General features: G+C 31.5%; 1 protein-coding gene across 2 annotated transcripts in view; it reads right to left on the bottom strand.

The window, feature by feature from the left end:
- The window catches only part of LOC145239766 (inactive phospholipase C-like protein 1), a 162890-nt gene that overhangs the window by 111732 nt on the left and 26720 nt on the right, over window positions 1-24438 (bottom strand). The window lies entirely within an intron of this gene.

Here is a 24438-nt window from a genome sequence, read left to right on the forward strand (position 1 = left end):
TATTTATTATGTATGTTTCTTTACCACTTTTTCAGTTTGTTGTCTATAGTAAAACATGCCCAAATTCCCAATTAAAAGCACTAAATTACTATTAAATTGTAAGTTTAAAGCCATCTTAAAGCTTTTATCTATCACAAATTAACTAAAGATAAACACAGCTTTCCAATCAACAACACGGCCTGATTTAAAAGGCAGAAATTCCTAAGCTAGGGGGGAAAAGGAGGCAGTGAAAAGTGTGGGCTATATACCATGACCTTCATAAAACAGGACAAAGCTCAAGGTTATACTAATAGTCAATTTGAAAAATTGTTACTTACAAAAAAAGTCTTTTTTTCCAATTTTATTTCCTTAAAGCAATCCATCTTTTTGTCACACACTGATAAATAATTTTTAATAATTGAGTTTTATATCAATCATATAATGTATTCAAAATCATTTATAAAATTATTCGTACGGGAATGTATAGACACAGCAAAATAGAAGAAAGAAAATGGTTGCCAAGTTTGAATTTTATGTAAAACCTACAATTAAAAGAAATCCTTACTCCATATATAAATTATAAAGATAATTGTTTGTAAGAAAAGTCTGCTTTGCTCAAAAAAAGTTCTTTCGTACTGGATGGCAAAAGCCATCCTTTGAACATTTCCATCTCCAACCATCAATTGACTGCAAATAATGGTTCAATGCACATAGTAAATTACAGATTTCACACCTTAAAGAATTGGCTATTAACCAATATTTGGCAATCCACTGAATCATTTCAAAATTATCAGCCAGCTTCATTACAAGTTGGAATATTGTTATTTCTTTAGTCTGCATGTCATAAAAATCATTTACAAGACTTGAACATATTCTAAGAACTCGTCAGCCATTTTTTTTCTTGGATGCTGTGTTTACACATTAGGTACATCTCATTTATATAATTTTTTGTTGTTTCTTTACAATCCACCCATCATGAAAACAATTCCTTATTTTTTTTATATTGTCTAATTTTTGGCATGGATACACCAATAGTCATAAACTCATAGAATAGCAACATATTTTGTTATTTATTTAAGACATGATAGCTTGAAAAGTGCCGTCATGTTTTTTAAAGTATGACAGCAAAATATTTGCTTGTGTAGATTCGTGATCTTTTAAAACCACGCATTTCAAGTGAAAACATTTTTACGTACTCACCTGTCATGTCAAAATTAGTATAAATTCCAAAAAGTATAAAAAAGAGTCCAGTACGAAATTTAATTATCAAATTCTCGAGTTTTATGTTTTAATGTGAAAGAGTTGTGCAACTGATTCAGTATGACAAACTGATTTATTTCCCTTAAAAGTCCTCTATCTTTAAACTAGTACATTTCAGAACGTAATTGAGAATGATTTTTTGTTAAAAATACACCTAGCACATCTACTAGATTGTGTAATTCTTGGAATGTACACTAATTTTAACATGGCACTGAAGTAGGTAATAACAGTTTTACTTAAAATGCAATAGTTTAAAAGATTACCAATCTACACAAGTACCGAAAATTTTCACTATTTTTGTGTTTACACTAGCTATACATACCTGGAGTTGCCAGGTAAAAAACATATTGACAGGCAGAGGGTTTAGTCATATACTATTTAAGATACACTAAATATCTTAAGTTGTTACGATTTTCCTCAAAGTTGTTCATATTTTGGATTTTTGGAAGCATAAAACATAGCCATCTTCATCTGTGAAATTCAAACAGAGAAATAAAATCTCATACACCAAAAGGAAATAACTCATAGGTTAAATGAAAACTTACTTCTGTTTTTAAATTATTGTAAATAATTGTAAATTAAATTAAAACTAAAATAAATAAATAAACTTTATATAATATTTCTAAATAAAATACTTGAAACAATTCTATTACTAATAAAAAAAATTAGAGCTAATTATTAAAACCGTTATAAGAATCGATAGTTGACTATAATAATATATACACGAAATCTGCATAAATTAAAACATATTTAAGCATATTTTATGAACAAGCTTCGCCAGTTGTCCCTGCTAGCTTAGATAAATACTTTGTCAGTTTTAACAAGAGTTAGAATAATATTTATAATATCATTTATGCTGAACACCATAGAATGCCAACATCAATATATTACATATGAAAAAGTCCGCTGTGGAATTTCCACAGGTCCCGCTTGTCTATATTATTATTCAAATTACTATTTGCATCTTGATATTTATTTAGTATGGCATAATTACGCTAGAGCATTGGTTCTTGTTATATCACCAGTATCAAATGGGTAAGCATTTCGAGAATGCTAGGCACTGTCATCTTTCTATCACTGAGATATATATGTGGTTGGGGATCGCTTCTGAAATTCAAATTCCCTGAATTTCATAATTTTATATTTCATATAAACTTCTTCCTTTGGAGGAAGTTGGCAACCTCGTCCAGGGCTAGCACCTCACTAGGTATTACTGATTCATTTTTTTTTAAATAATATTTTGGCCAATGTAATCTCTGAACTTCTTCAGACGCATCTTTTTATTTATTTATTTTTATTTTTTTGTGCATTAATGAATGGTTCAGTTAAAAATTACGGATAGATACCCAAGTTCTAAGGAGATGCATCTAAAGAAGGATGAAGATGAAATCGATCAACATGTGAAAATAACAAGCAAGCTAAGAATAGAAGTCTAAATAATTCACAAAGATTATTTAATTTCAAATAAGTATTTAAAAAAAACTATATCTAAAATCATATGCAAAGTAAACTTTTTCTAACAGAATAAACACAATTATTTTTAAGAATCTTTTTTGCCTTTTATTTTTAGGGTACTGGTACATCTTTTGAAATGGACAAAAATCGGTTAGGTAAGGGTTAAGGTTGAAAAAAAAAAGTTGGCTTTTGTCTGGGTCATTTAGCAGACAGGAATCTTAAAAATTACTCGATTTACAAATAAATTTAGATACATAAAATTTTGGCTACATTTCTATCAAACCTTTAAAAGGTTGCCATGGTTTGTTGAAAGAAAAAAAAAATGGAAATGGCAGTTCCGTGTGTTTCTATAAGCCAAAATGTAATGGAGATATTTTTGATTTGGATTATTGTCAGTAGTTAAAAATGTCTTATGTTTTGTTGCCGAGTTCACCTTAGACTGTGCTGATTCTACTGTTTTATACTTTAATGTAAAATAAAATTTAAAAAACAGGGAGGGACGATAACTATTATCAACGCTTCTTATTACATTATCATAAACTTTTAGTGAGTGAAAAAATTTAAAAGTATGTTATGCAAAAAAAAAAAAAAGAAAAAAAAAGAAAAAAAAAAGAAAAAAAAAGAAAAAAAAAAGAAAAAAAAAAGAAAAAAAAAAGAAAAAAAAAAGAAAAAAAAAAGAAAAAAAAAAGAAAAAAAAAAGAAAATAGAAATGCTACTAATGTAAAATTTCTGAATTAAATGTTTGGAATGTAGCTTCCCCCCTCCCCTCATAACCTTTTAGGTTGTTGTACTGGTAACCTTAAGTGGGAGGAGTTTAAAATCTATCCTTTAAAAAAAAAAAGAAAAAAAAAAAGGTTTCTTTTTAAAGATTTTCAAGTGGTCTTAAATTTTTGATCAGGAGTGTGTGTGTGTGTGTGTGTGTGTGTGTGTATATATATATATATATAAAAATTTTGAAAGGGGAGGGTCATGTATTTCGTGGCTGTTTGGAAAAAATAGCAACGGCATTAACCCTTTGCAGGTTTAATCGGCTTCCTCTAAGAGAGAAAGTTCCATGGGAGTATGAAATTTATGAGTGATCCCCAGTCGCATGTATATCCCCTGTTAGGGGGGATGGCAACATTAGATTTTCACAATTCTCACAGGGAGGTGTCCTCCTATATACAGCGCCTGGAATTCCCAAATTGGTCACCCATCTGGTACTGACCAGGCTAAACATTGCTTAACTCTGGTGATCTAACAAGAATCAGTGTGCCAACAGAATTATGCCATACTTCATGGCTGTTGTTTAATTTCTAAATAACAAAATCCTTGTTTAAAAATAAAGGGGAAAAGACATTCATCGTCTAAAAAATGTTGAGAAACACTGTTCTATAGGATATAGCAGGGCTACATGGCGTTGATAACATTAAATCTTGATAACATTAAATGATATAAATGGCCATTTGCCCGCCCCAAAACAAATCTTTTTTTTCTAAATTTTACATTTTATTTTTCGTGAGTTACACGGATTAAAAAATACCACACGTACAACTCGTTTTCATAGATTCATCGAAGAATGAGTTGGCATAAGGGAATTAACTTGTTTATTCAAAAAATCAGTTACCTCCCTTTAGTTAGTACATAATTTATCTGGAAAGGATTAATATTTTTTTCTAAATTTTAGATATTATTTATATGGGCCAATTCCAAATAAGAAAATATCAACTTTGTAGATGTTTGTTTTGTAGTCTTAGTTAGCCATACACACACACACACGTTTTGCTCTTTATATAATAGATTAGCTAAAACGTAATTAAAATATTTTTGACTTGGATAACTGTCAGTTATTTTGTACCCCCCCCACACACACAAAAGAGAATGGGGTGGCGGGGGGGGGGGTGGCGGGGGTAGATGCAACTCTGTCATCAGCAGACAGCCATATCCATAAGTCAAATTCATTTCATAATGTTCACAGGTGATGATATTGCCATTTGATTGATTTGATATCTATAACATTCACACGTCTGTAATTATGGATAATCAATACATAATTAAGTCACACCTGGAGAGAGCGGAAGTATGAAAATAGAATTAACATCAGTTAGCTCTATCCAATTCCATCAAGATATTCAAAATCAATTACCAATTTCTCTTTTGGACCATTAGATTAAAAAAAAAAATGCATTAATAGTGATGAATGCAACCTTCAGGAATCAAAAAAAAAAAAAAAACATGACGATAGTAGCTCTATATGTTTCTTTTCATCGGATACGTCTGCTTACTTTCATTTCTTTCTTCTCTCAAAAAAAAAATCGTTAAATTAAATAACAATTTTCATCTTTAATACTTTTAGATTACTTCTAATTGGACTTGTTAATTACTTATAACTGGGTTAAAAAGTGGAACGGACAGACAGGCAGACAGATACATAACATTTTTGAGCCCATCAAAAAATGGCAAAAGTCATATGCCGTTGATTTAGAACGAGTGCTTTATGCAAAATTGAAAATTGAATACAATTAAATTTGTGCTCATTTTTGCATTTAATACTAATTCCTATTAACTCTATATTTGAATGGATAACATAATACTTAGTTTGCTGCACCTCATCATAACAAAATGTCCATACAACATTTTAGCCAGATCAATCCAGTAGTTTCAGAGAAAAAGTGGAACGAACAGACAGACTAAGAGATATATAATATAAATTATACCAAGGTGAAAATTACCTATATATATATATATATATATATATATATATATATATGTATATATATATAATAATCCAACGTAATGGAAAATGAAAACAGAAAAACCCCCTGAAATTTGCTTGTATATGAATCAACTTTTCGTCCTCATTTCAATACTTTCAAGATAACAGAAGTCAATATTTAAAAATACATAGAGTGTCTGTGACGTGAAAAAAAACCTAATGAAAGGGAGAAGAAACAGAAGGAGAAATATAGAAGAAATTAAAAAAGACAAAGCCCTTTGCAGAAAAAAACAGCCATCGCCTTTTTCTGAAGAAAAAAAAAGAGAAAAATTCTATTTTTTTTTTTTCTGGTTTACAAAAAACATGAATTTCGTTAAAAAGCGAAGGCCTCACATCACTAAAAAAAAAAAAAAAAAAAAAAAAATAGAATCATTTGCTGATGATATCAAAATACTTGTTAGACCATTCATTAACACCAATTTCTTTATTGTTATTATTATTATTATTATTATTAATAACAATGTGTAGGTTGATGGACATTATCCATACTTGTGGGTCTCTATCCAGGTAGCTAGCTGCATGCATGGCAGATCTCACTCTACACCTTTAAGTAACAATGGTAAGGATCAACTACAGGGAATTTTCATGCTGTGCAATCTCTCTGTAGCTGTTCCCTCCAATCTACCGGTGACTTCCAAATCTTGAGCTATTTTGATGGCAGCATTCGAGACCTTTTTTTTTCTCTATTAATGACATTAATGTCCATCAGATGAAGCTAGGTTCCAGTAGATATTGTGACCATCCAGTTGCCACACCTGGCTTCACATTGCATTCATTGGTTGCACTCCCTGCAGGTTCACTTTCGCTAAAAGCCACATCTCACTTGCATGGAGCATTGCACTATTAACATAGAAGCTATAAACATGGGCATAAGTCTTATCGAATGAAATAACACAGATGGATATAAATAAACTGTTATACTGGGAAAATTCTTCAAAATTAGAATTTAACATAGAAAAATGCTAAGTATTAACTTTTCAATCCACTTATAGTAAAGTTAAGTATTTTTCCCTTTCTCCCTCTGTATACCTAAAACTAAACAAAATTTCCATGAACAAAGTTTCTTTCCTAAAATTTTCTTGGACAACTAGTTTTTAAGCTTAATGTTAATTTCTTGTTGAGCTATTCTCTTCAGTAATCACATCATACTTATTTCCCCCATCGTTTCCCGGTTAGGTTACATTTTTGTTTCTTATCTAACTGACAAACTCATGAACCCTTATTTTAGCGTGACTTTTGGGTCACCTTGATGAAAAGGGACCCGTTAACATAAAAAATAATGTACTTTTACAAAGAAAGTAAAAAAAAAAAGGTAAAAAAATAATGGGAGTTAATTTTGATGACACATTTACATCATGCTTTTTTTTAAATTCTTAAATAGACACCTGAAAAGAATAATCATATTTTGTCTATTATACGATAGGCAAATGAAATAATTGAAAGGATTGTTAGAAATATTACAAATGCGTCAAAAGTTGGCTTAAAGATTACAGTAGGAAGTAGACCTTGTGTTTACTTTAGGCAGTTTTTTAACTCTTGCTTCCATTATATTGTCCTTTAGTCCTCAAAGGGGAAAGAATTTCTATTTCTGGGTTGGAATCTATCGATATAACAATAATCATTGGCGAGTTTTTGACCTTGAAGTGATATTTCATTTAGCTCCTTACATCAAGGTTTTATGCATTATCTGAAATGATTCCCACAAAATCTTTCTCTCTAATTTCTCTAGAAATATACTTTATTCCCTTATAGTATATACCAATCCTTATTTGACAAGCTCAATGTAATTACAGAGCAATATAATGAATGAATGACAAAAAAAAGAAGAAATAGCAACAATCAATCCATCAAAAGGAGATAAAGTGCGTTTTTACATGATTAAAAATCCGAAAACTGTAAGAGAAGCTGTAAATACCTTATATGTTTACGTTATGCCATTTTGAATTTAGGAAAAAAAAATAGGTTCACTGATTGATATAATAATTAAGTGATTGATTTTGTGCTACAAAATAGATACTGTCAAGAATTGTAATTGTCAACTGAACTAAAGGAATAAATTGTAAGATGGTCAACATCATGAACTTTGGAATATAAACTTTTGTCATTCATTCTCTCTCTCTACATATATCTACTATATAAAAGGAACCTATGTGTGTGCAAGTTCCCTATGGACTCTGAAATGGTTGGGTCATCTTTTTAAAATTTCATACGAAGGTACTTGATGTGTCTGGGAGTGTTTTCATATAGGTTTTGTATCAGAATGCCTCTGATAAGTATCAAAAATCGATAATTGAAAATAACTGATTAAAGAAGGAAGTCTGATTTGAACCAAAGCCCAACATCACAAGTGCATAAATTTTTATACAGCCTAACATCACAAGTGCGTTAGAGAAATATTATCACTGCACAAGTAGAAAGGATCAGCCTATAAAATCAACTGTAGATTCTTTTATAAGATAGGGTCGCGTTCGAAATGAATGTTTCTTCTTAGAGCACAATTGAACCATGATACCTGACTTCTGTATGTTTAACTTTAATTCAAGTGATTATATAAAAATAATTTCATAAACCCAACAGTTGGTTCTTTGATAAAGCAGAGACACGTTTGAAATGAATGTTTCTGTTTAGAGCACAATTGAACTATGATACATGACTGTTGCAGTTTAAACTTTAAGTGAAAATATTATTTATAGATAATTTTATAATATCAACAGTAAATTCACTATAGTGCAATGTAAACAATGTATTGTGGACTAAGTTACTGTGGGGAGGCATGTGAAACTTTTTTCTAGCACATTGCGGGGGGTGGGGTGCTAACTAGAGCAGGCAATCAATCAATTTGATTAAAAAAATAGTCGATTTCACCGATTTCAATGATAATAAAAGTATGGGAGGGTGGAACATTTTTTGATCCTCACTCAATCCCGCACAACGTCAGGTCTTCCTGCTAGTATATATATATATATATATATATATATATATATATATATATATATATATATATAAAATCTTAATAAGACTTCATATAGAGTACTGCATTCTGATCTGGGTTTCAGCATTTCAACATGAAAATTGTAATGTAGTATTACGATTGGAAAACAAACAATGACAAGTAAAAAACTGTAATAAAAAAGTAAAAGATTAGCTACAAAGATTTGTAGAAAATTAGGATTACCTACTTTACTAGAAAGAACAATGAGGTGATTTGACTGAAACTTATGAAAATAATGGAGTTTCCAACTGCTGAATATGAATAGTATGCCGGAGTTATACCTCTTTGGTTTAGAGCATTTCTCGGGATGACAACATCCATTGATTTATGATTTAAAAATAATGTCATCTTTTAATAGCAAAACAAAAACAGTTGAAAGGAAACCTTTTTAGTAAAAATATTGATCTGCATTTTAGGAGAAATATTCACTTTCCTCTCAGGCATCAAAGAAAACCTCCCCATTTTTTTTAGATTCGACGTTTATGTACAATCAACAGAAAGCATTTCGATTTAGACGAAAAGTGAACCAGAAATTATCATAATAAAAGGTGCAGTCTATTTTGTATGTACAATATTTTTTAATGATACTATTATCAACAGTGACTGAAGACGTCATTTTTATCATCCTAAGAAATGCTCTGAATTAAAGGGGGATAACTCAGGCATACGATTATGAATTTGGAATAACTGTCAGCAAGTAGATTTTTGTTTTATGAATATGCTCTGAGCCAAAGGAGGTTTGGTTTGGTTTATGGCATATCGATCTCTTTTGGGTCATTTAATGCCAAAACCTTCATTTTAATGTGATAGATGGTAGATGAATGTTATGTTTCAGTGAAACCTTTTGGTCATGTTTTGTTATATATCGGTTTCCTTTAGGAATCAAAATATTTTTCTGGGTCAATATTACTAAATATCTTAAGTTCTTTTCATAATAGTGTTTCATTCAGGTTTGCTCAAAGTCCGTAAAACCAAGGTGAGGAGATAACTTAGGTATACAGGTATGAATTTGGAATAACTGCCATCAAGTAGATCGTTTATTTACCAATATTTTTCTTTGAACTGAAAAGCAAATCACAAAAACTACAAATACTAACTAATTTTAGCATTGAATATATTAAAATAGAATTAGATGAATTTAGAAATAATGAGAAAAAAAGGAATATATGAGAAGTTTTGAGACCTATTGGATGAAATATTTCACAATTTAATCTGTATATTAATAGAGTAAGTGTGTAATGTATTTTTAGGTTTGAATTGAAAAGACAGTTTAAAATGGAGATGTTTAAAGAAATATAACTAATAATTGATTGAAATTTCTCAAATATTTAAAATCTTCACATTTTTTTTTTTATTGGAGGAAGGGTGTCACCACATATCAAGCCCCAAAAGCTACTCAAGAATAAAGGTTAATAACTCAGATGGCTACTGAAACAACACCTTGATGATTGGTAATAGTGGAACTTGGGTAGGATTTGATTATTTAAGAGGATGACTCAATAAGAAATTCTTTACATTGAACTTGAAAACAACTATGCGATAGTCAGCTGAAAAGTAGCCCTGCAGTATTGTGTTTCACAGATGGATAGTTCTAAGAAAGAAATTTAGCCCATGGAATTTTTGTGTAGTTTTAGGTATAGATAGAGAGTAAGGCAAATTGTTGACAATTATTTTTTATGTGATTTGTTTGTGTAGTAATCATGAATGGAGATAGCATCAAAATAGTGTTAAAAACAGAATTTTCCACATAAGGTTAGATGAAGTAGAAAAATGGAAAATTCCATTAGAAGTTAAAAATTAGAGTTAGAGCTATGTGTTCAGGATGTTACGTCAGAGTCAGAAAGTCTCAATGACACACAGAGGATAAGCTGGTAAAATCTTTCTCTTGTTTCTGAACTGCAAAGGGAAATGGCCATGTTTCAGACAGCTCCTTTATTCCCCTATGGGATATGGGTTTGAGGTACACCCACTGGTTAGATTATATTATAAAAGTAAAATAATAACCGTAAAAGAATTTTTAATCCCTAAATGATTGTGTGCTGTCATTAATAAAATTGCAACTGCTTTTATAAAAAGGCAACACAATAACTGCAAAAAAAAAAAAAAAAAAAAAAAAAGCATCTCCACTATGAGACCATCTACTACTACATGTTATCTATACAACAAAACTGTTTTTACATGAAGTATCATCATTCAGATTATCTGCTAGCGTCGAAGAATTGGCTCACCATAGTGCTTGCTACATTTGTAATTTAAAATTTAATTGAAATTAGATTAAAAATATTTTAAGGTGTTAGAGTTTAAACGTCTGCAAGGAGATAAGGATGGTTATGGCTGGATGACATTAACATGTAGCAGGTTTGCAAAAAAACAAAAAAAGTAACAAGTAGAAAAAGTGAATAAATGCCATATTTAATGGTTTTTTAAGTCTTTTTTGAGAGTTATTTTTTCTACATGTGCACATTTACTTTTAGCTATATAGAGACTAACATGGTTACCAGGTGTTGTCCGTGTCATGGACAACAAAACAGAAGAGTCAAAAAATTCTTTAAAAGAAAAAAAAAAAAAAACTTTCTATTGTAACTGGAAAATTGTTAACATAATAGCATAAAAAAATAAATTCTTTTTCAAAAAGAAATTTTAAAATAAATTTTTTTTAAACAAAAAATTTTCTCTTGCAACTGGACAAATTGTTGACATAATAGCATAAAATAATTGCTCTCCTGAGTAATTCTGTTCCTAGCAAACTCCAAAATAATGAAAGTTAAAAAATGAATAAATATTAAAAAAAAAAAAAAAGAAATGAATAAATATTTAAAAAAATAAAGAAATGAATAAATATTTAAAAAAATAAAGAAATGAATAAATATTTAAAAAAAAAAAAAAAGATGCCTATATTTTATTTGAAGTAATGGCAACAAAGGACATATCAACTTCGCGGATGTGATGTCTTGTGCAGTATTTGATTTTTTAGTTGGACACACAGACAACTGTACTTTATATAGAAGATACTGACACATTGCATGTATCATTATCTTGTTATCAAGATGGCACAGCTTGGAGACGACACATATATGTGCAATTGGTGGTTGGAATGAGAAATAGAAAGACCAATTAAAAGAGACAACTCAAACAATTTTATGTTCAACCAAAGAAACTAGACACACTTGAGGCTGGTCACTCGTCCTTGTTGATGACCACTTCCCAGCCCACAGAAGCCTTTGAATTGGTGCGCATTGCTGGACAAGCAATCAGGTAAGATCAGTGAGGTTTACTTTGTATTGCTTTCTTATTTAACGTTTTATTACTAATCAAAGTATTGTGGTGGAGCAGTTAGAAGTGCAGTTTGTGGTCATGGCATGCCAGGTTCAAGTGCTATCAGGGATTGCATATTAGTGTCACTCATTCATTCATGTTATATGAATCAAATGATTCTATTGTCAGCATTGGTTTCCTTGATATCTTTCTAGTTAAAATTCTTTTTCGAAAGACATTGGGCATGAAGGGGAGGGACCATGTAAACGTTACCAACATCTTAAACAAAAGAATTTCTGTGGAACTAACTGGATTCGAACCTGGCACACTCAAATCATCAGTCCATGTCGTCAACCACTTAGTCATCGTCACCTCCAATCAGTTTCACTAATACTCTCGGAAAAGGTATGAATCCATATATCTTACCTCTAACTACGGATTAAATAGTAGGGTGGACCGTACTCAAGTCTTGGTTGTGCTGCTAGTCTAAGCAAAGGAAAATTCTGACACTAGTCCTTTTCTGCTTATCTCAAAATTGTTTCTAGGTGATCAATGGACTTGGAAAACGTTGGTTCAGGATTAATCAGAAATTACATAATCTTTTCTTTACTATAGACTCCTGCAGAGGCAACCCATACACCCAATGGAATAGTTAGTATGTGGAATTATTGGATAAGTATGTAAACAGACTAGTTAAAATAATAACACAAACAGCTCTAAACATTTTTCATCGACTTTAAAGATGTGTTTGTACTCTTATTTGAACTAGTCTATTTTCATATTATTTGGATTCTTTGGACTATTGTTCTCATCTTAAGTGTTATTTTGACAACGTTTCAGTCTGCAAGGACTCATGACATAGTGGATAAAGTACTTGATAAATTTAATTTTAAAATTTACACTCTTCTAGAGGTTGAAGGCTGAATCCTCGGTGCGGGCGACACCCAAAATACAAATGTGCATTACTTAGGACTTCGACTCAGTCATGGATGATGAAACAAGAGCATGCTCCCCTTGTGGATTAAATATATGATTCCATTTAAAATTCCATGCAGATTTCTGAGTTTTACACGCTACACCCCAGGAAGGATGGAAGTTATATCAACCAAAACATTGTGAAAATAATGTAGTAATAATAATAAGAGAACAGTAGCCCAAACAATCCTCATCTCAAAAATTAAGGACCGTAGTTTATTGTCATACTTATTCAATAATTCCACTTATATATTTATATTGGTGACCTGGGGGTTACACTAATATCATTGGAAAATGTATGGATTCATATATCTTCCCTTCAGCTATGAATTAAATAGGAGGATAAACTAGACTCGAGCCTTCTTTGTGCAGCCAATCTAGGAGAAGGAAAATTCCAAAATAATACTAGTCTCTCTCTGCTCATCCTGGCATTGTGTCCAGTTAAACTGGACTTTTTTTTTTTTTTCTTATTCGTGTTTGCCACTGAGATACAAGGAGCTACTGTGAATTATACAGCATAATCACACTGACACACCAGTCCTTGTTGGATCATTTAAGTTAAGCAACATTGAGCCTGGTCAGTACCAGATGGGTGAATATTAAGGAATAGCAGGCGCTCTATGTAAGAAGACGTCAACACCTCATTGCAAGAGCTGCAAAAACCGATCATCTCCTCTAATGGGGATATACATGCGACTGGGAACAGTTTGTGAATTTCATACTCCCATTAAACTTCCTTCGTTGGAGGAAGCCGGTTAAACTCACCTAGTATGAGTGTTGCTTCAGTACAGTACTCTCAACCAGGGAATATGCCTACAGGGAAATTTTAAGTCCGGAGTTCAGCAGCAAGATTTCTGTTCATATTACACTTAATTTTCTGTATGCAAGTAAAGTTGGAAAAACAGAAAACAGGGAGGGAATTCCAAAAACTAACAATCCATTAGAAGAAACTTTTAGAGTAGAAGGCTCTTTGGCATCAGGGGACCTCTATGAGAAAGATATGGGATTTTGCTGCTTATTAGTATATTCTGAGTTATCTACATCGTGGGGGCACAAGTGATATGAGTTCATCAGAGCACACTCCATTAAAGTACTTAATAAACAATCACACTGGATTCCGGAAATGTTGGTTCAAGAAACGTACAGTTCGTACAGTTACTATAAACTCATTCCCTAACACCCCTACACCCAATGAAATGGTTAGTATGTGGAATTATTGGATGAGTATGCAAATAACTAGTTAAAATAATAGCAGTTATTTGTAGATATTTTTGCCCAGCTTTAAAGATGTGCTTGTACTATTATTGTAACTAGTTTATTTACATACTTATTCAATATCAACTTATATATATATATATACATACTAGCAAAAGTACCCGTCGTTGACTGGGTTCAAAAACAGCCTACAGAAAATGGACTCTGATTTATGAAAGTAGGGAAGAGTTGTAATGAGATAGCTTCGAATTTGGGGGTATCAAAACCAAATCAAATTATGATGAAAGTAAAAATAAAATAGATAAACCCCATAATTTATTATACCATACCTGTTCACACTGAAACACTTATCACAATATTCTGTGGATCTATATTAAAAAATTTGTTAAATTTTGTGACATATTTCCATTCTATGGAGGTCAGGTGTGAACGAACACCCCATAATTTTATTATACCATACCTGTTCAGACTGAAACACATCACAATATTTTGTGGATCTATAGTAAAACACCTTGTTAAACTTTGTGACATATTTCCATTCTATGGAGGTCAGGCGCGAACGAACACCCCATAATTTTATTCTACCATATTTCTTCAAACTGAAACATAATTATCAAAGTATACTTACACAGATAGATATGAAAAGTCTTTATTAAAGTTTGTGCCTATTTCCATTCTATGGATGCCAAGCGCGAAGGCAGACCCCACAATTTTATTATACCATCCCTATTCAAGTTAAAACATACTTATCAAAGTATTATTATGTACATCTATATCAAAAATACTTGTAAACGTTTTTTTTTTAATTTTTAAATTTTTTATTTCTATACTTTGTGGACCAGGCGTGAACGCAGACCCCACAATTTTAATGAATCATCATTATGCCAAATCAAACATACCCATTCCTGTGTCTCAATACATCTTCTATCATTATATGTGATCAGTTTTCTATAATAGTCAACCATATACGAGTCTATTCGTGAGCAGACACACACACACACACAGACGTTCAGCTTTATATATATATATATATATATATATATATATATATATATATATAAATGGCTTGGGGGTTGAATACCAAACTGCAGAGGCAAAGGTACCTCTATAACTGAGTTTCATTCCGTCCATTGGCAGTAATTATTACTTTCTACACTTACTGCTGTTATTTATGAATTTATTTCAACCCAATAGAGCCTTTTCAAACCAGCAAACTATTTGATTGTAAAAAAAAACAAAAAAAAAACACACTGTCTTGGTTTTACTACTTGTACAGTAACAGTGTACTGATCCTTGTTCCTCCTCCTTCCTCTACAGCCTCCTCCAATTTCTTCCCTTTCACCCTGTGCGATTTTTTTATTTTTTTTTTCATTTTTCAGTCAGTCGACAGTCCTCCAAAAGCTTTCTCATTTTAAAAAGCCTTTAATGGACGGGTCCCTTTACTCTCTAAAGTGTGTGTGGAGGGGGGAGCTGCATTATTTTATGCAGCGTACCTTGGGCAAGAATAGCCTGGTGGCGCCAATCTCTCTCCAGGCTCCCAAGTACATATAGCACCTAGTATTATCAAATGGTTGTCTATTTTAGTACTGACCAGGCTCAACAGGGGAAACTGGTGTGTCAATATGATTATGCCTTATTGGATCGAAATAAGTTTATTATGGGATTTGGCTAACTTTTCAGTTGTTTATATTCTTTTAACTCTAATCTTTGCTCTGCTACTGATTGAGCTCTCCTACTTAAAGATTTTCTACAGAAACTGCTTTGTTCTTTACGGACACAACATTATCTTTCTCTATTTGCATTGTATGCCTTACTACAGTCTTGTTTTTAATATTTCAAACTTCATATATACTATATATTTACAGCAGATATGTTTTTAAGCTCCTGCAAATTCATGACTATGAAATCAGCTATACAGAGTTCAAATCCAATCAGATCTATTATAGTCATTTATGTACAAGTATAAGGAAAAGAATAAACCAGCAATAGCCCCACCCATGCAGCTACAGGTCAAATAGCAAATTGTGCTCAATTAATTGTACATAATGTATGGCTTGCAATAAGTATTAGGCTTTGTCATTAAATACTTCCTCCCCATCTAAAAAAAAAAAAAAGGAAAGAAAAAAAAGAAAAAAGAAAAAAAAAACAAAAAAAGAGTTGATATGTGTTTTTGTGTGGGATAATAATAATAAAAAAAAAAACTCTTCCACTTATTATAAAGACCGGGAGAATATGTCTATTGGTGTTAGCACAAGTCATGCGCATTTGTCAGCCAGTATAACCACAATCTTTATTTGTTGTATATACTTTTCTGTTCAATATACTTTCTTTTTACTTAATACAGAGTTGTATTTTTTATTCCAGAGCCTTATGGGACTACAACAATAAGCCGTTAAACAAAACTAGTTTGTCTGTTGTGCAGTTCTTGAATGCTGAACTACAAATGATCCATTGTCATCTTTTTCATCGATCAGCCTATCGTAACCACATCAGATATGGGTTTTATGTCGGCCATAGCGGTATGAAGTGCTTTTCTCTATGCAATTCGATCATTTACATCGCACCCCATTAAACACGAATCCCATTAAAGATGCAACAATATGCATGTTTACACCAGCACATCTGCATAGAATTGAAAACAACTCATTTAATACAATAGATCGAACACGATTTGAATTCGGCATAACAGTTGTATGCATCTCCAATAAAGGCAAGCTGAAAATATCTATTGACTTGTTTACTTCAATATAGTAAGCAAAAAAGTGTATATCTTTGAATTTTTTAAAAAATCGATCTAAAAAAAAAACAAAAAAACTTTGAAAACTAATCATGCGCATAATTGTTTGGGGTGTTTCACTTTAATTCTTACAATATAGTGTAAAGTATCTTACCGGATGCCAAAAAATCACTTGCTATCTCAAACATTCCAACTAAGAGATCAAGTGCAATTGTTTGTATCTCTTGCACTTGTTTCACCGGGTATATTAGACAGGTAGTTTCTGTAATTCATTTTCACAAGTCCGGTTGCTCCTATAATTCTGGAACTATGGAGATCTTCCTACGACTCCAATTTCTTTTCCATTTGTATGAAATAGAGTTTTAATCTAAGTAGACAATGAATCTCACACAATGTCAGCAACTGAAAGGATTATTAAACTGGATAGATTATATAATCAATGAAAACGATTGGGATTTCTTTTCTTCTCATATAAAGAACACAAACTGAAATTTAACAAAAGATTGCACACACATTTTTTCATCTTAGTTCATGTGACTAAATTATTTTACAATTCAATTCAACAAAAGTTCATTTTTATCTTTTGAATAGTTTTGAGTTCGATGTGTAGAACGATTCTGGAATAATAAGAAATTAGAGAATTGTTTAAAATCTTCAACATGCGCAGCATATTTGATGGTATAAATAGAAGTTTATATTGTTAAATTCATGCGCACTAAAAATAAAATAAGACAACTTAAAAGTCACAAAATCTTAGTTGAATATGTGTTACTTTTAGGCTTTGTTTAAAATAGTTTCTAAAATTTCATTTTATGTAAATAATAAAAGAACTTAAAATGGTTATTGCAAAAAAACAAAAAAAAAAAACAAAAAACCTCTGACATATTTGAATGATGAGTTATTTACAATGATTTTCTTTGAGTGAACCCTCTGTCTCTCACACACACACACATATAAGACTAACAAATATACATATATCAGATTCTATCTTGATAAAGGGATGCATGATATCAGAAATAAAGCATTAATATAAAACAAAATACTAATGAGTAAAAATAATAAGTACAAAAGTAAGGGATATAAGGGGAACATTTTTCTTTATTTCATTGAGTTTCAAAAATTAGGCTTTTATTCTTCAGAAAAAAATAACTAGCAAGCTAAAATTATAGAAGTGTTATAGAAATGCTAGTTAACATGGAAATTGAAAACTGAAAGTTGCAATATTTGAAAAAGTGATTTGAAATTCTACAATTTTGAACCACAAAAGTGATTGAAATTCTACAATTTTAAATAACTTTTTCAAATAAAAACTTAGAGTAAGGAAAATCTTAGTTTTAAACTTTTCATAAATTAATAAATCATGTAAATTCTTTTTCAGCAATTTTATTTTGTATATATATCTATAATATAAAGCTGAACGTCTGTGTGTGTCTGATCACGAATAGGCTCCTATATGAGTGACTATTATAGAAAACTGATCACATATGATAGAAGATGTATCGAGACACAGGAATGGGTATGTTTGATCTGGCATAATGATGATTCATTAAAATTGTGGGGTCTGTATATATATATATATATATATATATATATATATATATATATACTAGCAAAACTACCCGTCATTGACTGGGTTCAAAAACAGCCTACAGAAAATGGACTCTGATTTATGAAAATATAATAGGTTATGAAAAGGAAGGGTTGTAAAGAGTTAGCTTCGAATTTGGGGGTATCAAAACCAAAGCAAAATATGATGAAAGTAAAAATAAAATAGATAAACCCCATAATTTATTATACCATACCTGTTCACACTGAAATACTTATCACAATATTCTGTGGATCTATATTAAAAAACCTTGTTAAACTTTGTGACATATTTCCATTCTATGGAGGTCAGGTGCGAACGAACACCCCATAATTTTATTCTACCATATTTCTTCAAACTGAAACATAATTATCAAAGTATACTTACGCTGATAGATATGAAAAGTCTTTATTAAAGTTTGTGCCTATTTCCATTCTATGGATGCCAGGCGCGAACGCAGACCCCACAATCTTATTATACCATCCCTAAGTTAAAACATTCATTAAAGTATTATTATGTACATACCAAAAACACTTGTAAACGTTTTTTTTTTAATTTTTTATTTCCATACTTTGTGGACCAGACGCGAACGCAGACCCCACAATTTTAATGAACCACCGTTCTGCCAGCTCAAACATACCCATTCCTGTGTCTCAATGCATCTTCTATCATTATATGTAATCAGTTTTTTAAAATAGTCAACCATATAGAAGCCTATTCATGACCACACACACACACACACACACACACACACACAGAGCTTTATATTATAATATAAGATAGGATAAAGTCTTATGGTTGCACATAGACCTGTTCATGGCTGCTTCAGTTGACAGACAAATAACACCACTTATGTGCTCACAAATCTATACTCCTATAAATCTGTTTTTTTTTTTTATATATTGATATTCATATTAAAACGACTTTTTCTATTTATTTAAAAAGAAAATACAACTTTCTTATATATGGGTCATGGAATTGCATTCACTAGCAAAAGATCTAGCTAATTTGCATATTCTTTTAAACATTCATTTTAATGAATTCCCTATTAGTTTTTTCAGTTTTCTTTTGGGATTATCATCTTTAGTTAATTATTTTTATGCAGATATTCTACATGATTTATACTTGCGTAATATTTGTGTAAAAAGGTTATAGTAAACATAAACCTCTTTCTATATATATTTATGTATGTGTACAAATATCTGTTTAAAAATTTTGCCTACCAAACTCCTGTCAATTTTTGGTCTATAGACATGAGACTTAATATATAGGGTATTATTATTATATGGCAGCATGCCTTTTCCACAAGTGCTGGTGAGAGGTCAGTGAATACTCGGCGATCAGGCTAGCTTTAGTGTTGTGGGAGGTCATGTTGGTAATGTTCTCGATATACAACCAAATGAAGAAGTCCAGCTGGTTCAGGTCGGGGGAGGAGGGGGCCAGTGAGAGAAGAGTACAAAGTTGTAGCACTTGTTCTGAAGCCAAGCCTGGGCCATACCCAGGGTCTGCCAGTGGCCACCTGATTGCACCAGGGGATCACCACACACTTCAGTGTATTCAAGTACACTTTGGTATTAACTTCCAAGCCGACTTCGAAGATGTGAGTTGGCATGATGTGGTCCTCACTTGAAACCATACCAAAGACCATAACTGTGGCTGGAAACTTTGTTTTCATCACTCTAGGCACCTTCCAATTATTCATGGCAATGCAGCGATGCATTTTGAAGGTGCTGGCAATGGTCATAACTTGGATTAGTAGAGAGCATGAGTTGTACAGCGGTGCATCTCCGATATTGCTCGTTGAATATTGTGTCACTTTTACTCATGATAGGAGGCTTCTATCACTCTTGGGATTTGTACACAACTAGCCAACTGATGGACTGCAACAAAAAAAAAAAAGAAAGAAAGAAAAGAAAACCGGTCTTTATCAAACAGAAATCCAATCATGTTGTCTCTAGGGTGATGATTTAATCGTTCCACTCTATTTATATTATATACTAACTGTACCTGCCCGGCCATGTGCTGCCGTGCCCAAGTTTGGTTGATGTAAGTATTAGATTAATTTGTATCTCAGAGATATACACAAACATACACGGAAGCACAAACCCAAAAAACACACACACGGGGAAAAAACACATGCACACACAAAACACACACACAAAGAAACACATATGCACACAAACACACGGAAATATACACCAAAAACATGCACACACAAGCACAAAAACACATACACAAAAAAAATAACACAAACACACACACAAAAACATGCAGATGCACACACACGGATGCACATGTACAAACATGCATGCACACACATGCATTCACACACTTCGATAATAGTAAGGAGTAGACAGTTTAAAGGCTTTAAAATCACACAAAAGGAGATTTAGGAGTACATAAAATGTCAATGTACGGTTATGATTAAATATTAGAGTCAAACATTATAGTTAATTGTGTAAAGAAAAAAACAAAGAAAATAGCATTGTTGAGTGTCTGGTAAGGAGAATCGAAGTAGGAAAAGAAACAATGCTAACGGTAAATAATTATATTTTTTTAGGGTGGGTACTGGAAAGAATTCTAAGTAAAAAAAAATTTTAAAAAAAAAAAAAGAAACCCGGAAAAGTGAACAACCCGTTACAAAACAAACTAAAATAAAAAAAAAAAAAAAAAAAAAAAACATAGCATCGTTAACTGTTTGGTATGGAGAATCGAAAAAGAAAAAAAAAAACAATGCTAACCGTAAATGTTAATTATGTTTGCATCAGGGATAGTTTTTTTTAAGGGAGTTAGTTTCGTGGTGATAATATCTGTGTAGGTAACGGTAAGGGTATTAATATGTAAAATTACGATTATGAGCAGTTAAGATTTTTTGTAGTTAGTTTAATATTTATAAAACGATTGCTTTGTGTAGAGAGAGACACCATGTTTGTGACAGTCTGGTTCATTCGTATTTTTTTTTTTTTTTGTTAAATAAATTGCTTATTCCCAAATAATGGATCTATCAGTTCTCAGTCAATGGGGAAAGATGGAAATTTCAAAGGGAAAAATTATTATTTTGTAATCAGTAACTGGAAAGATAATGGTATGTATATGAGTGTATGAACCAGTTAAAAAGGATGCCGAGAAAAAATAGTTATAAGATGTGCATATAGTCCCAGTGATGAGTGGGGGCAGTAAGAGGACTGTAGATTAAGAGGAAAAAATAAGAACTACCTCGGTGATGATATTGCTTTTAGGATGTAATGTAGGATTTTAATATAATGACCAAATGTGTCTAAAATGGCATTCAAAAGTTACATAACAGTGGCTTATAATCTAGACATAATAAATTTGTATGTATTGGTCCAGAGGAGAATTTCTGAAATTATTTTATTATATAGTAGATAGATAGATCCATCTCACTTTGTTATCACATACTTCCTCTCATGACAACTTCCTGTATATGTAAACCTAACCTCTAATTTATCCTCTAACAGAAAATTCCTTTTTTTCTTGCTTAATCTAACCTTATATTTCAGTTTTTAAGAGATTATGTAAACACACTCACACCCGATCTTGTTAAGGTATACCATATTTCTGTTTATCTGAGAGGAAGATTAAATTTGGACAATAAGGAAGATATCTGTATGTGGTTACTTTTTATACCAATTCTATCATGGTCAGGCAATCCATTTGAACAATGCACACACACAAACAAAAAAGGAATCACATATTCAACCTCGACAAGGTCAAAATAAGTCGTCTGTTTCCATGGTTACTACAGACCAAATTTACAGAGGATCTGAACGAGATCATAAGTATTAGTAAGTGCAGCTAGCTGTCCATTTTCATTATCCAATTCGACTCAATTACATACAATTACCCATAAAAAATTGATTCAATTTGGGAGGATGGTCTTCTATAGCTGAGCACATAAACATTGCCATGACAAAACTTGACAAGGCATGCATGACCCCACGTTCAGCTAAAGCCGTATATGAAAAGTACCGTTAACATGAAACCCATTTGAAGATTAAAATAAAATTGAGTTAATGCCAGAATGTTAGCCAATCAAACATCATGTAATCCTGAGAAATAAGAGACACTTAGCAACGTCTGTCTGCATGTAGATAGTCTAGAAACGTCTGCTAAACAAAATTTAATTTAAATCATCATCTTCAAGGAATATACCAGTTTCCAAAAAATCATTAAATGAACACCTTTATCTCTCCTGGCGATAAGAAAGTGTCAACACAGTACCGTTAAATATTGATGGGTAAATTTGTTAGTAGCATATTAGCTACAATATATTTGTTTGGATGAATCTGGAATTATGTTGTAAACAGAGTCATAAAAGGTTAAAATATTTGGCTCTTCTTGTATAAGGTGTTTTTTTTTTTTTTTTTTTTTAGAGGCGGGGAACTTTAAATCAAAATAAATCACAGAAAAATATCTTTATTATACAAATATGTGGTTTATTCGAAAAATTAATTTTTAGCATTTATAATTTAAATAAAATTTTGGGTCCCATGACTTGTGCGTGTATAGTGTAATCTAGAGATCCGATTTTAAACTCTACACATTAAGTTAGACTATTTCAGAAATAACGCATCAAATGTCTTTGAAGTGATCTATTTTGTCTGGTTTATCAATGTAGACATGGGACTTTACATACCCTCTCCCCCAAGAAAATAATCTAATGGGGATAAACTGCATGAATAAGTGGTCAGTTGGCAGGTCCACTTTGTGAAGTTATTGATTCATCAAATGTTTCGGTAAATCGATTGTATCATTTGCAATTTGCAAACTTTGCTTGGGTGTTAGTCTCTTTCTGATTAATTGACAAACTAAGCTGAACTCAAAATAACTGCCGATAGTTGCCAAATCTGCAGTTTAGGTAGAGTTGTCAATTTAATGTTTGCTGCCTTTAAAAAAAAATCTGATATAAGAAGGAAGTCAATAATTGGATATGACATCGGAGATACAATGGAGGCAGTAGCAAGTGCAATATTCGAGAGTTAGAAGTACATTAATTATGCTTCTGATAAAGCGATAATAATTAAACAATTAACTTATAGCATAATTTTGTCTCTTTTTCTCATCTATTTGAACTTTCAGTCTACATATGTAACAATCATGACTGAAATATTTGTGAACACATATATATATATATATGTATTACGAGAAAGTAATTGTAAAAAATTAAAAATATTTGAAGCACTATATATAAAAACCCAGCACCCATCTATAAATAGCATTAATTTTGAAAGTAGCAATAATGTGCTGAAATGTTTAGCATAACCAGTATACGACTGGTTTTACTAACATTGCCTTTTATCATCCTAATTTTTAATCGAGTTTTTTATCACTCGTAAATGTATATTTTAATCGACTTTTCATTGACTCTTTTTATCATTCGTAACTATATATTTCACTTCTATTTTTAATATTTTATCTCCAGCTGATGATGATTCAAGAAAGAATCGAAAGCACTCATGTGAACCATGGAACATTTGTAAATACCTTCCATCTTGAAGTTAAAAAAATCTTACGAAAGATCGAAAAAATGAAAAAAAAGAATCATTAAGCAAAGTATCTCTTGTTTTTAATAATGTTTGCCTGAATATATATATATATATATATATATATATATATATATATATATATTAAAGTAGGTTTATAGCAATTAAGCTGCACAGTGACGTTCATGTTTCATCCCTATAAGGAATCATTAGGCTAAGTGTATGATATTCATGTTACTGATTATTTTTATATATCCACATGGTGTTTAGTCTAGCTAACTAATCAGATTTGTTGTTATTCCGACATATTGGTTAATGTTTTCATTAGCCAATGGCTGAGCTTCCCTCAAGCAAAGGTTACACTGACTTTACTCAACATCTTTTTCTTTTGTTTTATATGGGGGGGGGCGATGTACCTCCTTTTGTGAATGTGTCGAATTAATAGGTAACCTTATTTTAACGTATTCATAAGAGCTGTCCCTACTTGGTGTTGGCTGAGATTAAATGATGTACTAATATTAAATGATAGCTTAATGATGAGAACAGGAATCGAAAACAGAACCTTAAAATATTCAGTCTAATCCTCTACTATATGAGCTATATACAACAGTTTGTTTATGTGATAAAGCCTTAATAAATATATTTCTATTGTTTCGCCAGCCATTGAAATTTGTCAGCATGGTAAAACGATTCTGAGTGGGAAATAATACCCTTTTGTTGTTAAGA

Source organism: Euprymna scolopes, chromosome 19 (genome assembly GCF_053919585.1).
Source record: "Euprymna scolopes isolate OS-2025 chromosome 19, ASM5391958v1, whole genome shotgun sequence".
In the NCBI taxonomy this organism is placed as follows: Eukaryota; Metazoa; Mollusca; class Cephalopoda; order Sepiida; family Sepiolidae; genus Euprymna; species Euprymna scolopes.